Consider the following 9,121-nt stretch of genomic DNA (forward strand, 5'->3'; position numbering starts at 1 on the left):
AACCCTTATGAAGTCGTCAGATAATTTGGAAACACTTCGTATTACATATTATTGTTAATACATAATTAAATTGGACCCAGCTCTGGAGGTCTTGTGCTCAGTCCCGCACAGCAGCGGAGACGTTTCCTCTTTTCAGTCCTTCCAGGACGGCCCCGGGCCCATTGAGCCTGCCATTAAATTGAGTACCAGAGATCTTTCACAGGGTACAAGGCGTCCGGGGAGATGTGCCCGCCAACCTGCCCCCCTAGTGTCACGGCGAAGTAACGCTGCGCTGTACCTCGCGCCGCAGACTTTGCCATTACTGAATCTCAAGTAAGGCATTCCAGTCGGTGTAATGTGTCGGTGTAACGTGTCACCTCCTGGTGATATTGAGACCTCTACTACTGATAAATGTCGGTTCCGCTACTATTATTTGACTTTTGTACGAATGCCGTTCTGAATGCAGTTTAGTTTAATTCAGGATTTCAATGCACCATGTTATTCTCAGCTCTTTTCGCCACGAAACCCTGTTTTTCAACATAATCTCCGTTCAAATAGAGGCCTTGCAACATGTTATGGGGAGGGTCTCTGTGCCCACAATTTACCAATCTGCTGGTCGACGTCGGAGTCAACGTTCTGCTGCTTCCCACAGAGTGCATCCTCCGTTGGGCCAAGAAATGGAAGTCGGAAGGTGCGAGATCCGGGCTGTAGAGTGGATGAGGAAGAACAGTCCCGCCGTAAAGTTTCGTGAGCTCCTCTCGAGAGTGCGCAGACTTTGTGAGGCCTTGCGTTGTCGTGGACGGGGAGGAGTTCGTTTACATCCGTCAAACACTTATAGTCAATGTGTCCGCACGTTCCAAAGACCTTGTAAAAAATAACTAGACTCACTGATGGCGCTGCAGTCGCGGGATAATTTGAACCTTCGGCTGGACGCCATTATAGTGGTGGTAGTCTGATGTGTTGTGTAGTACTGTTGTTTATGAAGACCCTGATTCAACGTTGTATATTTGTTGGGGCGTACATACAGTATTTGTTACTCGTAATTCTACTGTCTGTACGTTCCAATCAAAAGAAGTACAATGGTGGAGAGTTGTGCAGCGATTAATTGTACAAATAAATTCGAGAAAGGAACGAATATTACATTTCACAGGTATGTGGATATTTTAAGTTGTTTTGTATGTCAGTGCACTTGCTTAGTAAATGTTTTTGTAACACGGTATTAGCATAATGTCTGTGCATATATTTGCAGGTTTCTTTCTCAAAACCACAGCTGTTACAAAAATGGTTACACGCTGTCAGGAGGCAAGATTTCCGACCGACAGAATACCATTTTATATGTTCCGATCATTTTGAAGAAAGTTGTTTCCTTGAAAATTACGTAAATCGCAGAAAGCTGAAAGATGATGCTGTTCCATCCATCTTTCGTTTTCCAGACCATATACAGCAGAAGATAAATTTTTCTTTGTGAACCACATTTTATTTTAACTATAAAAGTTGAGTTGCAAGCAACACGAAATTTGAGTTAGCAGGTTTTTTATCGTTATAAAATGCAACTGAATGTGTGTAATTGTAATCTGATTTCACAACTTTTCTTGATGGAACAGTTGTTGAGTTTTATTTATTATATGAAAAAAACCACACATATAAACTGAAGTGTACAACGAAAGTAAATATTGTAACTAATGCGATACTGGATGCCTGCCAGAAGTCTTGTTTGTTGTAGCTGTCTGATCGGTAGTGTTTTCATGGTCTAGGTTAGGTTGAAACTTGATAATTTGGTCGTGAGTTGCCAAAGCACCACGCCATATATAACGCACTTTTCGTCATAAAATCTAAAGCAAGGTAGAGTCAGAAAATATCTATTGACATAGTGGGCAAATCTTCGAGTTTTTTGATGCATTTTGCGTACATCTATCGTAAATGAACTACGAAAAATGCTAGGGGTCCAGTGCATAACTTTTAGCTACGGCTGATTCCATGTACTACGTAATATAAATTCATAAACAGTGACTAGTTGCTGTTTGTTCATAAATTAAAAACTATATTGTAGTAACGTATTTAAATGAGGCATTATGTTTGTGACCTAACTCTAGGGAAGGCATTTTATAACCAAACATTCGAAATCCCGCGCGTCAGTTTACCACTCTAATGGCCGCCGGCCAGCTATTCAATTTGTCCGCTCTTCACAGTCGACCACTAGTGCGGTTGTGGGGGCCTGGCACGTTCCAACATTGCATGAGTCACAGGTTTGTGCGGCCGGCAGGCATTCTGTTTTGCGCGATTTTGTTGTGATGCTGACAAACGCCTCGCCCATCTACTCACCGCGCTTTTGTTCACTGCCAGGTCTCCGTAGACTTTCTGCAAGCGGCCTTAAATATCTGCGATGCTCTGATTTTCCTCCAGAAGAAACTCGGTGACAGCTCTCCACGTGGAAGGCGTCTCCGTTCCAGATGCCATTTTGAAAGCTACATTTAGCGTCGCAATCTATCGGCACTAACTAAAGACGCTGAAGTGGGAATATTCCATGTCCCACAACAAATTTTGAATTTTTTTCAGCCGAAATTGGCTGAGAAAGCAAAGCGTTGCATTCCTTTTTGAACGTCCCAGGTATTATCTCGTTGCATGGAAAACGGTCTTAACTTTTCTTAATTCACTATCAGACATATCGATAATGATGGATCCTCGAGCTTCATCTCATGATTTCATTTACAGTAGACCTCGATGTCGCTGTGTTTATTAATTCACTTCCATGTAGGTATAGACTACTCCAAGCATGGACTTATTGCAGGAGAAATATGAACGAGCGCAAATAGTAAGTCATAAACATGCGAGTGATGTAGAGCACTTGATAAGGTGGCTTCCCGCCCTTCGCATGACAGGTTTACCCGTTTTACGAGAAGTGGATTACGTGCGGCCGGGCTCTCTCGTCTGGTTGTCATGAGCTTATAAAACAACTGATTATGCAAAGAGCGGCGGCAGCCGGTCGCAAGTCTATTTAATAAGGGAAGCCGCGGGACGGGAGATGACGCTTCTTGCCGGCGTATCCGTCCTGCAGTATGCGCCGTGCACTGCTTGATTAACTGCGCGAAAAACGGCCGAAGTGGCGCCGCCTGGCGCAAGAACCCTGTCGTCGGCGCCGCCGCCACTGTTCTCGGCAGCCTCGCTCCGTCTGAGCACATGCGTCTGCGTGCCCTGCAGTAGCCGGCAGCGCGCCACACACTGCAACTCACTTGGGGGGGCAGAACCAATTTTCGTAATTATGTCGCTTTGAAAATTAGTCCTTGTAGAAGATGCCTTTCTGTTGAAAAAGTAACGGGAGTTGCAAAATTTCATGTGGTGTATCAGTCCTATTCGCGCGATTTTTTCGCTGTCGTGTTGGTAAACATGTATCGAAAGTATCTGTTCGGTGTTGGTGTTGGCCATTTCGGATATTTAGTCTGTTGTCAGCTACCAAATGAATTACATATGTTTTGGTAGTATCTGTAGTTACTTATTTAATATAAATGTATCAAAGTATTTGTCTTGAATATTGCTATGAGAACAGAATAGCGCTCAGCAAACTCTTAGAAGTTTTAAATATCGCCTGTGGTGAGTCTGCTACGGGTTAAACAAGGTTTTACGAAAAGGGCCATATTGACGGTGAAGGTGATTAGCGCCCTGGACGCTCCAGAAATCATCAGCCTTAAAATCGTGGAAAAAAGTGAAGCAAATAATTGTGATCGATCACCGAATCATAACCACATAAGTCCCTGATGGCGTTTCAGTTGAGTCATACCACCATCAGCCTTGAAATCGTGGAAAAAGGTGAAGCAAATGGTTGTGATCGATCACCGAATCATAATCACAGAAGTCCCTGATGGCGTTTCAGTTGACTCATACCATGAATTTTCTTCGGTTAAACGTTCATCAACCAGAACATCATGACCGCCGTCTACATCTACATCTACATTTATACTCCGCAAGCCACCCAACGGTGTGTGGCGGAGGGCACTTTACGTGCCACTGTCATTACCTCCCTTTCCTGTTCCAGTCGCGTATGGTTCGCGGGAAGAACGACTGTCTGAAAGCCTCCGTGCGCGCTCTAATCTCTCTAATTTTACATTCGTGATCTCCTCGGGAGGTATAAGTAGGGGGAAGCAATATATTCGATACCTCATCCAGAAACGCACCCTCTCGAAACCTGGCGAGCAAGCTACACCGCGATGCAGAGCGCCTCTCTTGCAGAGTCTGCCACTTGAGTTTATTAAACATCTCCGTAACGCTATCACGGTTACCAAATAACCCTGTGACGAAACGCGCCGCTCTTCTTTGGATCTTCTCTATCTCCTCCGTCAGACCGATCTGGTACGGATCCCACACTGATGAGCAATTCTCAAGTATAGGTCGAACGAGTGTTTTGTAAGCCACCTCCTTTGTTGATGGACTACATTTTCTAAGCACTCTCCCAATGAATCTCAACCTGGTACCCACCTTACCAACAATTAATTTTATATGATCATTCCACTTCAAATCGTTCCGCACGCATACTCCCAGATATTTTACAGAAGTAACTGCTACCAGTGTTTGTTCCGCTATCATATAATCATACAATAAAGGATCCTTCTTTCTATGTATTCGCAATACATTACATTTGTCTATGTTAAGGGTCAGTTGCCACTCCCTGCACCAAGTGCCTATCCGCTGCAGATCTTCCTGCATTTCGCTACAATTTTCTAATGCTGCAGCTTCTCTGTATACTACAGCATCATCCGCGAAAAGCCGCATGGAACTTCCGACACTATCTACTAGGTCATTTATATATATTGTGAAAAGCAATGGTCCCATAACACTCCCCTGTGGCACGCCAGAGGTTACTTTAACGTCTGTAGACGTCTCTCCATTGATAGCAACATGCTGTGTTCTGTTTGCTAAAAACTCTTCAATCCAGCCACACAGCTGGTCTGATATTCCGTAGGCTCTTACTTTGTTTATCAGGCGACAGTGCGGAACTGTATCGAACGCCTTCCGGAAGTCAAGAAAAATAGCATCTACCTGGGAGCCTGTATCTAATATTTTCTGGGTCTCATGAACAAATAAAGCGAGTTGGGTCTCACACGATCGCTGTTTCCGGAATCCATGTTGATTCCTACAGAGTAGATTCTGGGTTTCCAAAAACGACATGATACTCGAGCAAAAAACATGTTCTAAAATTCTACAACAGATCGACGTCAGAGATATAGGTCTATAGTTTTGCGCATCTGCTCGACGACCCTTCTTGAAGACTGGGACTATCTGTGCTCTTTTCCAATCATTTGGAACCCTCCGTTCCTCTAGAGACTTGCGGTACACGGCTGTTAAAAGGGGGGCAAGTTCTTTCGCGTACTCTGTGTAGAATCGAATTGGTATCCCGTCAGGTCCAGTGGACTTTCCTCTATTGAGTGATTCCAGTTGCTTTTCTATTCCTTGGACACTTATTTCGATGTCAGCCATTTTTTCGTTTGTGCGAGGATTTAGAGAAGGAACTGCAGTGCGGTCTTCCTCTGTGAAACAGCTTTGGAAAAAGGTGTTTAGTATTTCAGCTTTACGCGTGTCATCCTCAGTTTCAAAGCTATCATCATCCCGTAGTGTCTGGATATGCTGTTTCGAGCCACTTACTGATTTAACGTAAGACCAGAACTTCCTAGGATTTTCTGTCAAGTCGGTACATAGAATTTTACTTTCGAATTCACTGAACGCTTCACGCATAGCCCTCCTTACGCTAACTTTGACATCGTTTAGCTTCTGTTTGTCTGAGAGGTTTTGGCTGCGTTTAAACTTGGAGTGGAGCTCTCTTTGCTTTCGCAGTAGTTTCCTAACTTTGTTGTTGTACCACGGTGGGTTTTTCCCGTCCCTCACAGTTTTACTCGGCACGTACCTGTCTAAAACGCATTTCACGATTGCCTTGAACTTTTTCCATAAACACTCAACATTGTCAGTGTCGGAACAGAAATTTTCGTTTTGATTTGTTAGGTAGTCTGAAATCTGCCTTCTATTACTCTTGCTAAACAGATAAACCTTCCTCCCTTTTTTATATTCCTATTAACTTCCATATTCAGGGATGCTGCAACGGCCTTATGATCACTGATTCCCTGTTCTGTACATACAGAGTCGAAAAGTTCGGGTCTGTTTGTTATCAGTAGGTCCAAGATGTTATCTCCACGAGTCGGTTCTCTGTTTAATTGCTCGAGGTAATTTTCGGATAGTGCACTCAGTATAATGTCACTCGATGCTCTGTCCCTACCACCCGTCCTAAACATCTGAGTGTCCCAGTCTATATCTGGTAAATTGAAATCTCCACCTAAGACTGTAACATGCTGAGAAAATTTATGTGAAATGTATTCCAAATTTTCTCTCAGTTGTTCTGCCACTAATGCTGCTGAGTCGGGAGGTCGGTAAAAGGAGCCAATTATTAACCTAGTTCGGTTGTTGAGTGTAACCTCCACCCATAATAATTCACAGGAACTATCCACTTCTACTTCACTACAGGATAAACTACTACTAACAGCAACGAACACTCCACCACCGGTTTTCATGCAATCTATCCTTTCTAAACACCGTCTGTACCTTTGTAAAAATTTCGGCAGAATTTATCTCTGGCTTAAGCCAGCTTTCTGTACCTATAACGATTTCAGCTTCGGTGCTTTCTATCAGCGCTTGAGGTTCTGGTACTTTACCAACGCAGCTTCGACAGTTGACAATTACAATACCGATTGCTGCTTGGTCCCCGCATGTCCTGACTTTGCCCCGCACCCGTTGAGGCTGTTGCCCTTTCTGTACTTGCCCAAGGCCATCTAACCTAAAAAACCGCCCAGCCCACGCCACACAACCCCTGCTACCCGTGTAGCCGCTTGTTGCGTGTAGTGGACTCCTGACCTATCCAGCGGAACCCGAAACCCCACCACCCTATGGCGCAAGTCGAGGAATCTGCAGCCCACACGGTCGCAGAACCGTCTCAGCCTCTGATTCAGACCCTCCACTCGGCTCTGTACCAAATGTCCGCAGTCAGTCCTGTCGACGATGCTGCAGATGGTGAGCTCTGATTTCATCCCACTAGCGAGACTGGCAGTCTTCACCAAATCAGATAGCCGCCGGAAGCCAGAGAGGATTTCCTCCGATCCATAGCGACACACATCATTGGTGCCGACATGAGCGACCACCTGCAGATGGGTGCACCCTGTACCCTTCATGGCATCCGGAAGGACCCTTTCCACATCTGGAATGACACCCCCCGGTATGCACACGGAGTGCACATTGGTTTTCTTCCCCTCTCTTGCTGCCATTTCCCTAAGGGGCCCCATTACGCGCCTGACGTTGGAGCTCCCAACTACCAGTAAGCCCACCCTCTGCGACTGCCCGGATCTTGCAGACTGAGGGGCAACCTCTGGAACAGGACAAGCAGCCATGTCAGGCCGAAGATCAGTATCAGCCTGAGACAGAGCCTGAAACCGGTTCGTCAGACAAACTGGAGAGGCTTTCCGTTCAGCCCTCCGGAATGTCTTTCGCCCCCTGCCACACCTTGAGACGACCTCCCACTCTACCACAGGTGAGGGATCAGCCTCAATGCGGGCAGTATCCCGGGCAACCACAGTCGTAGTCCGATCAGGGGATGCGTGGGACGAGCTGGCCGTCCCCGACAAACTCCCATCCGGACCCCCACAGTGATGCCCATTGGCAACAGCCTCAAGCTGTGTGACTGAAGCCAACACTGCCTGAAGCTGGGAGCGAAGGGATGCCAACTCAGCCTGCATCCGATCACAGCAGTTGCAGTCCCTATCCATGCTAAAAACTGTTGTGCAAAGAACGTCTGAACTGATCTACAGAGAGCGCAAACAAATAAACAAAATTTAAATGGTTATTAAAATACAAGATTGCCTAGTAAATGCAGTAATGCTGCTACTTGCGCACTGCTGACACTGCTCGGCGGCGGAAGGAGACTACGCAAATTTACACTATTCAGTTACTAAAACGCGATGCTACAACTCTCAAATACTATAATACGCCCGAAATTTATGAATTAAACAATGCAAGTACCAAAAACACGCAAAGAAATTAAGAATTAAACTATGTAACAAATGAGTGAGCTAGGAGTATACGACTTGCTGCTCAGCTGCTTATCCAACGGCGGCAGGGAGCACACTGACTGTGACCAACCGACACTGGCCGTTCAAAACAAAAACAGAAGACAAACGACTACGCGAATTTACACTATTCACGTACTAAAACGCGATGCTACAACTCTCAAATACTATAATACGCCCGAAATTTATGAATTAAACAATGCAAGTACCAAAAACACGCAAAGAAATTAAGAATTAAACTATGTAACAAATGAGTGAGCAAGGAGTATACGACTTGCTGCTCAGCTGCTTATCCACGGCGGCAGGGAGCACACTGACTGTGACCAACCGACACTGGCCGTTCAAAACAAAAACAGAAGACAAACGACTACGCGAATTTACACTATTCACGTACTAAAACGCGATGCTACAACTCTCAAATACTATAATACGCCCGAAATTTATGAATTAAACAATGCAAGTACCAAAAACACGCAAAGAAATTAAGAATTAAACTATGTAACAAATGAGTGAGCTAGGAGTATACGACTTGCTGCTCAGCTGCTTATCCAACGGCGGCAGGGAGCACACCAGCGGATAGCAGCATTACCTGACGAGGAATTACTGCTCGTCAGACACACGCACGGTGATGTAGCAGAGAGCGTGCTGATCGCGTGTAGAATGAGTAGGCGCGCGATCTGTCTGAGTTTGATCGAGGGCAGGTTGCTGCGATGGCCCGTAGGCACGGCACAAGCATTTCGGAAACTGCGTGACTTGTTGGGTGTTCGTGGAGTGCTATGGTCAGTGTCTCCAACACGTAGCAAAACGAAGGTAAAACCACGTCCAGACGTCATGGGGTTGGGCGGCCACGCCTCATTACAACTGCTGGGCAGACCGGTAAAGCAGGACATGCCGTGAACTGTGCTGAAACTAACATCAGACTTTAATGCTGGGCAGAGTACAAGTGTGTCTGAACGCGCAGTGCACCGAACACTCCTAACGAGGGGCCACCGCAGCCGACGACCCATGTATGTGCCAATGTTGACACCACGACATCGGCAACTACG

The sequence above is a fragment of the Schistocerca americana genome, chromosome 5, assembly GCF_021461395.2.
Source record: "Schistocerca americana isolate TAMUIC-IGC-003095 chromosome 5, iqSchAmer2.1, whole genome shotgun sequence".
In the NCBI taxonomy this organism is placed as follows: domain Eukaryota; kingdom Metazoa; phylum Arthropoda; class Insecta; order Orthoptera; family Acrididae; genus Schistocerca; species Schistocerca americana.